Source organism: Silene latifolia, chromosome 2 (genome assembly GCF_048544455.1).
Source record: "Silene latifolia isolate original U9 population chromosome 2, ASM4854445v1, whole genome shotgun sequence".
In the NCBI taxonomy this organism is placed as follows: domain Eukaryota; kingdom Viridiplantae; phylum Streptophyta; class Magnoliopsida; order Caryophyllales; family Caryophyllaceae; genus Silene; species Silene latifolia.
Window position 1 is genome coordinate 114,957,949 of NC_133527.1, and position 13,183 is coordinate 114,971,131.

At 41.7% G+C, this 13,183-nt stretch overlaps 1 non-coding gene across 1 annotated transcript; it reads right to left on the reverse strand.

Moving 5' to 3' along the window:
• Positions 1–2,177: 2,177 nt before the first annotated feature.
• Positions 2,178–2,284, reverse strand: LOC141645074 (small nucleolar RNA R71). The gene has a single exon (XR_012544667.1). It is a non-coding gene; the product is annotated as a small nucleolar RNA R71 (small nucleolar RNA).
• Between the last annotated feature and the right edge of the window lie 10,899 nt (positions 2,285–13,183).

Genomic DNA, 13,183 nt, shown 5'->3' on the forward strand with positions numbered 1-13,183 from the left:
GCAACGAAGACAACTATAACAAGTAACAACGACAACATCTGAAGCGCATATGAAGAATATTATGAGTAATGAAGAATATTATGAGTAGAAAAAAACCCAGTAGAAACAAGGACCATACAAATGTCTTGCCTTCGTCTGAAACTCCCAAGTATTTTACAAGCTAAGAGCTTAATCAATAGTTTCATTTCCTTTTCCTCAAAAAAAAAAAAATAGTTTCATTTCCTTTTCAAAGTTGAGTCTTTCCAGTGCTTAATCCCCTAATGGCCTATTGAGCAACTTACTACTCCGTACTTATTATAAATAATGGTTTACTATAGAAAGAAACCTATTGAGCAAATTCTTATTCCGCATTTAGTACAAATAATGGCTTACTATACAAAGAAACAACCAACCTGCATTTACACAAATCAATCCTATTTTCGCCTAACGAGAATCAATAAACTACAAATACCAAAACGAAAAAACCAACCATCAAAGTAAGAGGCCAAAAACACCCCGTGAGTTTCACGGGCATTAGAACTAGTTTGCTTCTTGTTAAACAATTTGGTTTAAGCATTTGGTTCTTATTCTAATACAATCTTTCCATTGTCATTTGGGTTTGTTATTATTGTTCAAGTTCCGAGTTCCTTTTGTTACGGTAATTTCAATCCTAGTTCATTTCGTTATCGTATTCTTTGTTATTGTTATTTCATAGTTATCGTCATTGTCTTTAGCATTACAATATTAGTTTATTATCACATTTTATTATCAAGTTTATCATTAGCATTCCTTACTACATTTCTCATCATTAGTAATCTCACTTTTCATATGTTATCATTACTTAGTTTATTTATAATTTCTACAATTTCATTTAGTTATATTTATACTATTATCATGTTTATCATTTTATTCATTATTAGTTTCATTCCGAATATGAGTGAGTAGTTTCTTTTGTCTAGGGACTAGGGAAGCCATGCATGATTAATATTTGTAAATGTTAAATTAGGTTGATGTAATATTGTCTATTTGTTTCTATCACACGTTTGCATCGTCATAATTAATCTTTGTTTAGTGGCCATATTCATCGATTAAGTTTGTTAATTCGTTCTATAAGTCGAGAGACACGAAATCGAATTAGACTAAGCATGTGTTAGTAGGACGACCTAGTCATAACTAGAGTTCTTTAGGACCCGGTCTATGGTTGACAATAAGGCCGATAGATGGTTGTCTTTAAGCCTAAACAATTGACAATGTTATTTATTCCGAGTTTAACATGAACATATATATACAATTGCATGTGTGACTCGACTCCCCTTTTATTTGCTAATCACCAAACCAAACAAACCAATCAATCGTATTCGACCTTGATAAAAGTCTATTCATAGCTTTTCATAACGCAATTCCCGTCTCCTTGTGTTCGACCCCTTGTACTACATTAATTTGTGTCTAGAAACATTATCTTTGATTAGGTGTGCGACAAAGCCTATCAAATTTTGGCGCCGTTGCAGGGGAGCACGGTTTTATTGCGTTTAGAATTATTGATTTCTATCTTGTTTTCATTTGTCTTGAGGAACACTTGTTCCTTGAGACCGTTACTCACGAATTTCTTGAGATTGTTGTCTTATGCCCAGGTCTTCTCGTATTGGAGATTTGCTTTCGCCGGATTCCGAGCCCGAGAAAACTTTGCGTAGAAGACGACGTTTTTTGAAAGAAATTAAAGAAGCCGTTTCTCCCGTGCAAATTGAAAGTGCAAGAAAGTCTTACTTAGACGATCTTAAAGCTTTTGAAGAGGAGGAGGTTTCTAATTCTTCATATCCACCACCACCACCATCTCCAACTAAAAAGATGGTGAAACTTTCTGATTATTCCAAGTCCACCGCGGCTATGCTTCCGGTCGATATTACAACTACTCAAATTACCGCCCCAAAATTCGAGATCAAACCGGCTTTTATTAGCCTTGTGGAGAGGAAGCAATTTGGAGGATCTCAATTTGCATATTCAAAATTTTTGTGACTATTGCTCCATGATTCGGCAAACGAGAGTCACTCAAGATCAAATTAGGGAAATACTTTTCCCTTTCTCTTTAAGGACAAAGCAAAGCTATGGATCAATAGCCTTGATCGCACTGCCATGGGAATCACCAATTGGGAAACATTGGCTCTTTCTATCAAAAGTTTTTTCCACCGGAGAAAACTCAAACTTTGAGGAGCCAAATCATGGGATTGCGTCAACAAGCCCTTGAGAGCTTATATGAAGTTTGGTAAAGGTACATGGAGTTTCAAAGGCAATGCCCACATCATGGGTTGGATGCTTGGTTCTTAGCTATAACATTCTACAATGGATGTTGTGCCGAGTCCCGACGAATTCTTGATTCCGCCAACATTGGGCGGTTTGATCAAATTGACACGGATATTTCTCATGCCACGATTGAATCCATGACGATTCATGATGCCAAATATGTCAATTCCTGAAGTGTGCCACTTAAGGGTAAGGAGGAATCTTCCGATAACTCCGTTTCGTACGCTCAAATTGCCTTACTCCAACAATAATTGGTGGACCGAGATGCAAATATTTTTCTTCAACAACTCAATGTCGTGTCCTCTATTAGTCACATTATTGTTTGCGAAGGTTGCGGAGGTGCGGGTCATTACGCCGCTCTTTGCCAAGCTACTATGGAGGAGGTATGTGTTTATCAAACTTTTAGACAAAGTTCATATCCACCAGGGACATTTTCAAATACTTATAACCCAAACTCAAAATTTCACCCGAAAATGTCTTACAAAAGTACCAATGCGCTTGACCCTCAACCTCAACCTCAACAACAAAATGCCTATGTTCCACCGCAACAAAGGTATAATTAACCACCGGGCTATCAAAGTTAAAACCAACAACAAATGCCACGTCAACAAAATTTCCAACCAAACCAAGGTCCACCACCCCAAAATGTCCAACAAAACAACCAAGAAGGGGGGGGGGGGGTAATCTTGAGGCCTTGGTAGTACAAATGCAAAGGGAATTATTAGCTCGAATACAAAAGAGCGATCAAACTCACAATGCCGCCATCAAGATTCTAGAGCAACAAATGACTCAACTTGCCACATCTAGCTCTCAAAGAAAAACGGGTCAATTACCACCTCAAGGTGAACAACCACATGCTATCATCAATGCTATCACTTTGAGGAGTGGTACGAAATATGATGAGCCACCCATGCTCAAGGAAAATGAGGAGGTACTTGTTGAGTTGGAGGTTTCTCCTAATGATAAGAAAGGTGAGGATATTCCAAAGAAAGTGGATGATTCAATTGTGGTTGAAGAAGTCAAAGATGTGGAGGATGCTCTTCCAAAGAAGGATGTCGAAACAAAAGTGCCGGAAAAGGTAAAAGTTGTAATACTACGGTTTTATGAGTCTCTGGGTACTCTATCGAGTGGGCCTTATTCTGTCGAGTAAGGGTGTGTTGCGTTTTAAAATAGTTTCTGACCTGTTGGGTACTCGATCGAGTAACCTTGATACTCGATCGAGTAGGGGGCACTCGATCGAGTATCTCAGCTACTCGATCGAGTAGCCGGTTTACGGGGGGATGATTTGTCGGGTTTTTTTAATAATGCGATTTGGTATATAATTACTTCTGTCACTTTCTTTAAACACTTTTATAAACCTAATCACTTTCAAAGAGAAAACAAACTACGTTCTTCGCATCAATCGCATTGTTGGCAAATCCCGGAGCTTGGAAGGTCGGATTTCACCTTTCTTTATACCTTTGTGATCCTTGCGTCGAGGGTAATATTACGTACCATTTTTATAGTATTTCGTTAAAGTTAGTTAAAGCCTAATTTGGGGATTTGGGAGTTTTGTTGTATTTCGTGATTGGTAGTGATTATATGTTTGTATGTTAGGAGGAGGATTCGTAGAAGAAGCCTTTTGATATCAGCTATTGAGACCGTCTGACTGTGTTGCTTTCCAGGTAGGGTTTCCCTACTCAGTATTAGTCCCATAATGTGTTGTTGGTGTTTTGTGGTTGTTGAATATTATCATACTTGTATTGTGACGATTGCTGGATTTGGTTGTTGATAGTAGCTGTGATTGTTTGTATCTGTCTGTGTTCTTCGGGGCGCGTCCCTGGCTGAGTGGAGTTACTTGCGGGAGTGGCTTCACGCCCATTATTCGCCTTCTGTGGAACCCGCCACAGAAGGGATGTGCACATTAAGGAATTTGGGTTTATCGCTCGACGGAGATGAGCGGGGATTTGGTGGGTACGGCCGCGGTCCCCATCGGCGGCGTGGAGTGACTGTTGCGATGGGCACTCGGGCAGGGCTATACACTTTAGTGTAGTCGGGATTGTGGAGTTGGGATTGGAGTTTGGAGTATATCCGTGATGATTGAGTTGCTTGTTTGTTTCTTGTATTGTTGGTTTATATAAATTGTATGATTAGTACGACCCCGTTTATTGTTTTAAAAATCGTGGTGATCCATTCGGGATGGTGAGCAGTTGTTGAGCAGGTATGAGTCGAGTTACATGGGATAGCCGGGATGTGCCACCGTCGATGATAGAGTCTTCCATTCCGCTGTAGCATGATTAGTTTATCAAACATTTCTTTTAGTTGTTGGTTTTGAGAACATGTAACCGTATTTTGATATTTGGTTTTGGATTGTAACCTTTCACTAAAGTTTTACTATTTAAATGTTGTTTCGTTATTGTCTTATGATTATCATTGCCTCGGGCAACCGAGATGGTAGCATCTTTATACCTGAGTGGTCCTGGTAAGGCACTTGGAGTATGGTGGTGTTACAAAATGGTATCAGAGCGACGATCCTGAAACCTGTAACCAATGAATCTAATGAATATAGGGAGTAAATTAAAATGAACCCGGGGTAAAGGTTGTAGGAGCTAATGCAAAGACTTGGGAGACGTCCTAAAGTCGCGAACTCGCCCTACAATTTTGAACCGGTCACATGGGGGGTATATGTCAAGGTCGTATGTGATGTTTGCTAGTTTGTATGCGGATGTGACGATATATGTTGTGAATTGTTGGATGTTGGGAGTAGAAGATTGAAATTGTGAATGAAAGGTTGGTGAAGTATATGAAAATGTTGTTTGAATAAGAGGCATGTTGGATGTTTATTATATGACATTTGATAACATGAAAAAGTTATTTTGTTGATCATATGAAGAGTTGTGTAGAATTGTATGCCTAACTATATTATAATGTTGAGTTTATAAAGTTGTATAGTATGTTGGGATATGTGAGATAACATGCGGGTAGTATATACGAGTCAGCATGACTCGATCGAGTAAGGGGTACTCGATCGAGTAGGTGAGGTACTCGGTCGAGTGGGTCTGACTCGATCGAGTGGGTATTTGACGTTTTTATAACCAGAATCGTGTTTTTGGGCACTCGATCGAGTACATAGGGCACTCGATCGAGTAGGGGGTCACTCGATCGAGTAGCTGTGCTACTCGATCGAGTATGTTAGAGATCAGAAGGTCTGTTTTGGGTCTGATGTCGGGGCGCTTGATCGAGTATAGTGGGCACTCGATCGAGTAGCCTCTACTCGATCGAGTAGGTTTAGGCACTCGATCGAGTGTGTTCTGGGCAATCTGCTTTCGTGTTTTGAGGTTTTAGTGTGTATGTTTATATCTACCCTTTCTTATATAGTTTCAAGATGCCGCCCAAGAGAAACGCCTTATATGCGAGAGCTGAGAGCATGAACATCGACGATGTAGTTAAGATGTTGGAGCACCAAGATGCTCTTACTGAGGCCCTAAAGAGAGTGGGAAAGGATAAGGAGTTTGACCACTCCAAGATCAGCCTTTATATAGCGAGGTTTAACCCAAAAGAGTACAAGGGGACCGGGAAGCCTAATCTTCTTGACAACTGGCATCGCGAGATGGAGAACATACTGGACTTGGTACACTGTCCTGATGAGATGAGAGTAGAGCAAGCTGCGTTCTACCTGAGGGAAGCAGCTGGTGAGTGGTGGGATAAGGTGAAGGTGAGTGCTAGGGAGATGTACGCGAAGCAGGGCTTACCTGCTATACCTTGGGAAGAGTTTCAGAGAGCTATGAGGAAGGAGTTTGTACCTGAGCATGTGAGGAGTAAGCTGAGGGAGGAGTTTGATGGGTTTAGGATGACATCTGACATGTCAGTGGTTGAGTACTACAAGCAGTTTAATGAGAAGTCTAGGTATGCTGAGGACATGGGTTTGAGTGAGGAGAACCTAGCGCTGAGGTTTGAGAGGGGGTTGACCCCTAAGATCATGGATAAGTTACCCGTGGGAGTCCTTACTGATGTTAAGAAAGCTTATGAGAGGGCTGGGAGAGCTGAGAGGTTGGTGGAGATGGCTCAGGAGAGAGCAGTTGAGAAAAGAAAGGCTGAGAGTGAAGGTGGTGGCCAATCTAGCCATAAGAAAGGCAACCACAATCAGCTAGAGCGTTTTCTTCCGGTCGGGGTTCGATCTTTGGGGCTTCCTTTGGGCGTGGCCGTGCGAGTGGTAGTGGTAGTTGGGGGATGACCTGTTATGGCCGTGGCGGTGTAGGCCATAAGAGACATGAGTGTACGAGTTTACCTTGAGCTTTTCAGAGATCGGCTCAGGGGAGCTATTGTCAGGGGCCGGCACAGAGTTATGCGAGCAACAGACCGTCTGGGTCATGGTCTAACCGGAGAAGTCAGAGCTATCAGGGTGGAGGTAACCGCAATGGCGGTAATTCCTATCAGAAACCTGCTACGAACAACAACAACAATCAGGGGTCGGGTGCTAAACCGACCACATCACCAAGATCTTGTCCAGGAGGTGGACAAGACCAATGGAAAAGTCAAGTTTTCATGATGGACAAGAAAGCAGCTGAGGATGATGCACATGTTATCACTGGTACTTTTCTTGTTAACGGTATTCATACCTTTGTTTTGTTTGATTCGGGGGCGTCTCAGTTGTTTGTATCTTTGAGTCATGTTAAACGGTTGGGTTTGAGGGTATATGAGTCTGTAAGTGAGAAAGTTTATACCTTCGGGTGAGTCTGTATCTTGTGGGAGGTTGTATAGGGATGTACCTATGATAGTTGGGCAAGTTGATCTACCTGTAGACTTGCTAGAGTTTCCTTTTGACGGATTTGAGATGATAGTCGGGATGGATTGGTTGGGAAAGTATAAAGCTAAGATAGACTGTCATCAAAAGAAAGTGTCTTTGATAGGTCCTAAGGGTGTTAGTGTGTCTTATCGTGGGTTTGTGGTCAAACCCAAAGTCAAGTTGATTGCAGCTGTTACCTTGAAGTCCTATCTGAGGAGGGGATGCCCTTTGATCTTGTGCCATGTGAGAGATGACCGGATAGAGAGTCCGACAGTTGATCAGATACCAGTTGTGGGAGAGTTTGCAGATATTTTTCCCGAGGAGATTCCGGGGTAGCCACCGAAGAGGGAGATAGATTTCACGGTTGAGTTGAAACCGGGGACGGAGCCAATCTCTAAGGCGCCGTACCGGATGGGTCCTAAGGAGATGGAGGAGCTTAGGAAGCAGTTAGATGATCTGATAGAGAAGGGATATATTAGACCTAGTGTATCGCCGTGGGGAGCACCAGTTCTTTTTGTGAAGAAGAAAGATGGGAGTTTGAGGTTGTGCATAGACTACGAGAGTCGAACCGAGTGACAAGAAGAACAAGTATCCTTTGCCAAGGATAGATGACCTGTTTGATTAGTTGAGTGGTGCATCGCCTTTTCCAAGATTGATTTGAGGTCGGGGTACCATCGGTGAAGATTAGAGAGGTGGACATACCAAAGACAACTTTCACGTCGAGGTATGGCCATTATGAGTATGTGGTGATGCCGTTTGGGTTATCTAATGCACCTACCGTGTTTATGGATTTGATGAACAGAATCTTCGACGCTTTTGGACAAGTTTGTAGTGGTGTTTATCGATGACATCTTAGTCTACTCCAAGACTAAGGAGGAGCATGAGGAGCATCTGAGGATTGTGTTGCGGACTTTGAGGGAGCATGAGTTATATGCTAAAAGTCGTCCAAGTGTGAGTTCTGGTTGGAGAAAGTTGCTTTTCCGGGGCATGTGATCTCTAAGGATGGGGTAGTCAGGATCCTAAAAAGATTGAGGCAGTGACAAAGTGGAAAGCACCAAAGAACGTTGCTGAGATCAGGAGTTTCTTGGGTTTAGCTGGATACTACAGACGGTTCGTGAAAGATTTCTCCAAGATTGCTAGACCTATGACAACGTTGATGAGGAAAGAGAACAGGTTTCGTTGGGATGAGAGTTATGAGACGGCGTTCTAAACACTAAAGGAGCGTTTGACCACAGCTCCTATCATAGCATTGCCTGAAGGGATCGAGAACTTTGAGGTGTATACAGATGCCTCAAAGAACGGATTGGGATGTGTGTTAATGCAGAACGGTAAGGTGATTGCCTATGCTTCTAGGCAATTGAAGCCGTATGAGGAGAACTACCCTACACATGATTTTGAGTTGGGTGCAGTGGTGTTTGCTCTCAAGATATGGAGACATTACCTTTATGGGGCGACCTTTAAGGTATTTTCGGATCACAAGAGTCTCAAGTACATCTTCACTCAAAAGGAGTTGAACATGAGACAAAGGAGGTGGATGGAGCTGATTGGCGATTATGATATGGATATTATCTACCATAAAGGGAAAGCCAATGTTGTTGCAGATGCTTTGAGTAGGAAGAGTGTACATTCTTTGTGTACAGCTCTATCTTTGATGAGGTTGAGAGATGAGGTGGGGAGGTTTGGGATACATATGATGCAGAGAGGGGATGCCATGAGAGATTTGACAGTGCAACCTGATCTTTATGATGATATTCGAGGAAAACATGCGTTGGATCCTAAGATGGTTGAGTGGAGAGTTGGAATAGAGAAAGGGACAGTGTCTCGATTCTCTATTCATACAGATGGTAGTTTGAGGTTTGACGGTAGGTGGTGTGTCCCTAATGATGAGGAGCTGAAAAAGACAATCATGACAGAGGCACATTGTACACCGTATTCAGTACATCCAGGTGGTGACAAGCTGTACAAGGATTTAAAGAACACGTTTTGGTGGCCTGGGATGAAGAAAGAAACAGCTGAGTTTGTGGCCCGTTGTTTGACATGCCAGAGAGTTAAAGGGGAACAGCGACGACCACAAGGTAAGATTCAGTCTTTAGAGGTACCTGAGTGGTAGTGGGAATCTATTTCTATGGATTTTATCGTGGGTTTGCCAAAGAGTCAACAGGGTAACAACATGATATGGGTAATAGTGGATCGACTTACCAAGTCAGCTCACTTTGTGCCAATGAAAGATACATGGACTAAAGCACAATTGGCTATGGCTTATCGGAAGAATGTGCTAAAGTTACATGGAGTCCCTAAGGACATAGTATATGACAAAGATGCGGGATTTATCTCAAGGTTTTGGAAAGAGTTGCAGGAATCTTTGGGAACAACTTTGAAGATGAGTACAGCATTTCATCCTGCGACAGACGGTCAGACTGAGAGAACGATCAAGACTCTTGAGGATATGTTACGAGCTTGTGTGATGGACTTTGGTGGTAGTTGGGAACAGAGGTTGGATTTGATAGAGTTTTCTTACAACAACAGCTATCACACTAGTATTGGTATGACACCGTTCGAGGCCTTATATGGGAGGAGATGTAGGAGTCCGATTTGTTGGGACGACAAAGTGCGAGGCAAAGGGTTCTAGGACCAGAGATGGTGCATGAGATGGTTGAGCGATTAAGATGATCGGGGAAAGGATGAGAGCAAAAGGATAGGCAAAAGAGTTATGCAGATCTACATCGCCGGGATACAGAGTTTCAGGTTGGGGACAAGGTTCTTCTGAAAGTGTCTCCTATGCGTGGGGTTATGAGATTTGGTAAGAAAGGCAAGCTGAGTCAGAAGTTCATAGGGCCTTATGAGATCTTAGAGCGGGTTGGAGAGGTTGCATATCGTCTGGCTTTACCAGCTGCGTTAGAGAGAGTGCATAATGTGTTTCATGTATCTCAGTTGCGGAAGTATGTGAGTGATCCGTCACATGTTTTAGAGGCAGAGAGCTTAGAGCTAGATGAGTCCTTGTCATATCTTGAGGTGCCTAAGCAGATTCTTGACCGGAAGGTTAGGAAGACTAGGAGTGGTGAGACAGTTTTGCTTAAGATCCTTTGGTCTAACCACGAGTCTGAGGAAGCTACATGGGAGGCAGAGGAGGCCATGAGAGAGCGTTACCCTTTCCTTTTTGATCAGGTATGTATGGTTACGGGGACGTAACCTTATTTCTTTTAGGAGGGTAGGAGATGATCGCGAAGTGTTTTTAAGAGCTTTTGATATCTTTTTATGTTGTGTGGGTATGTTTGTTGTGGTTGAGTCGGGTTGAGTTCGGGTTAGTAACATGTTTTATGTTGAGTTTTGTTTTCATTATTGAGTCGGGAGTGTTGTAGTGTGTGTCTTTGTTTTGTTGTGGTTTGAACTTTGGGGACGAAGTTCTTTTTAAGGAGGGAAGACTGTAATACTACGGTTGTATGAGTCTCTGGGTACTCTATCGAGTGGGCCTTACTCTGTTGAGTAAGGGTGTGTTGCATTTTAAAATAGTTTCTGACCTGTTGGGTACTCGATCGAGTAGGGGGCACTCGATCGAGTATCTCAGCTACTCGATCGAGTAGCCGGTTTACGGGGGGATGATTTGTCGGGTTTTGTTAATAATGCGATTTGGTATATAATTACTTCCGTCACTTTCTTTAAACACTTTTATAAACCTAATCACTTTCAAAGAGAAAACAAACTACGTTCTTCGCATTAATCGCATTGTTGGCAAATCCCGGAGCTTGGAAGGTCGGATTTCACCTTTTTTTATACCTTTGTGATCCTTGCGTCGAGGGTAAGATCTACGTACCGTTTCTATAGTATTTCGTTAAAGTTAGTTAAACCCTAATTTGGGGATTTGGGGGTTTTGTTGTATTTCGTGATCGGTAGTGATTATATGTTTGTATGTTAGGAGGAGGATTCGTAGAAGAAGCCTTTTGATATCAGCTATTGAGACCGTCTGACTGTGTTGCTTTCCAGGTAGGGTTTTCCTACTCAGTATTAGTCCCATAATGTGTTGTTGGTGTTTTGTGGTTGTTGAATATTATCATACTCGTATTGTGACGATTGCTGGATTTGGTTGTTGATAGTAGTTGTGATTGTTTGTATCTGTCTGTGTTCTTCTTGGGCGCGTCCCCGGGCCGAGTGGAGTCACTTGCGGGAGTGGCTTCACGCCCATTATTCGCCTTCTATGGAACCCGCCACAGAAGGGATGTGCACATTAAGGAATTTGGGTTTATCGCTCGACGGAGATGAGCGGGGATTTGGTGGGTACGATTGCGGTCCCCCACTGGCAGCGTGGAGTGACCTGTTGCGATGGGCACTCTGGCAGGGCTACACACTTTAGTGTGTAGTCAGGATTGTGGAGTTGAGATTGGAGTTCGGAGTATATCTGTGATGATTGAGCTGTTTGTTTACTGTGTTGTTGGTTTATATAAATTGTGTGATTAGTACTGACCCCGTTTATTGTTTTAAAACCTGTGGTGATCCATTTGGGGATGGTGAGCAGTTGTTGAGCAGGTATGAGTTGAGTTACATGGGATAGCTGGGATGTGCCATCGTCTGATGATAGAGTCTTCTGCTGTAGCATGATTAGTTTATCAAACATTTCTTTTAGTTGTTGGTTTTGAGAACATGTAACCGTATTTTGATATTTGGTTTTGGATTGTAACCTTTCACTAAAGTTATACTATTTAAATGTTGTTTCGTTATTGTCTTATGATTATCATTACCTCGGGCAACCGAGATGGTAGCATATTTATACCTGAGTGGTCCTGGTAAGGCACTTGAAGTATGGGGGTGTTACAAAAGTGCCTTTCCCTCATAGGTTGGCAAAGCATCAAAAGAATACTCAATTCGGTAAGTTCACAGAAATTGTGAAGAATCTCCAGGTAACCGTTCCTTTTACCGAATTAATTACTTAAATTCCTTCTTACACTAAGTTCATGAAAGACATTTTAACTAAGAAGAGGACTTTTGACGAAGTTGAAGCAAATGCCTTCACCGTCGAGTGTAGTGTTTTTTGCAAATCAAGTCCCCTCCTAAGTTAAAAGATCCCAGTAGCTTTTCCATTTCATGCACAATTGACACCTATCAAATTGATAAAGCTCTATGCGATTTAGGTGCTAGTGTAAGTGTAATTCCTTAATCTATATGTCCTAAGCTTAATATAGGAGGCTTAAAATGTACTAGTGTCACATTGCAAATGGCGGATCGTTCCATAAAACGCCCTTTAGGAGTTTTGGAGGATGTTCCCGTGAAAGTTGGTAAGTTTTTCATTCCAATTGATTTTATTGTTCTTGACATGGACGAAGATGCCCAAATCCCAAATATTTTGGGAAGACCCTTTTTATATACCGCGGGTGCAGTAATTGATGTCAAGAATGGTAAAATAACATTGGAATTGGGTGACGATAAGGTCACATACAACTTAAATAGTGCCATGAAGAGTCCAATGATAAAAGAATCTTGTTATTCTATTGATGTTTTGGATGTTGTTGACATTGTCATAGAAGACTCTATACCTCGATCTTTGGCTAAAGATCCTTTGGAGGCACTCTTGCTATTGGAATCATTTGCAGGTGATGATGAGATTGGAAATGAGGAGATGGATGCTTTGGAGCATGAATTGGATGGAGAAGAGATATCATTGGAGGAAATCTCACATTTTGTAGGTTTGGTTTCTACACCTTGAGGTACAAAAACCCTAACTTAAAACCCTCCCTTCTAATTTGAAGTATGCTTTTCTAGATAATGAGGAGATGTGTCCGGTAATTGTTAGTGCTAAATTAAGTGAGAGTCAATTGTCTTCATTGCTTCATGTTTTAAAATCTCACAAGAAAGCCATTGGATACAAACTTGATGATTTAAAGGGCATAAGCCCAGAATTTTGCATGCATAGAATCCATCTTGAAGAAGACCATAAACCATGTGTCCAAGGTCAAAGACAACTAAATCCTAACATGCAAGAAGTGGTAAAAAAGGAAGTGATTAAATTGTTGGATGCGAGAATTATTTATGCAATTTCCGATTCTAAATGGATAAGTCCGGTCCAAGTGGTTCCTAAGAAAGAAGGAACCACCGTAGTAAAAAATGATAAAAAAGAACTCATTCCGACTAGAATTGTGACGGGATGGAAAA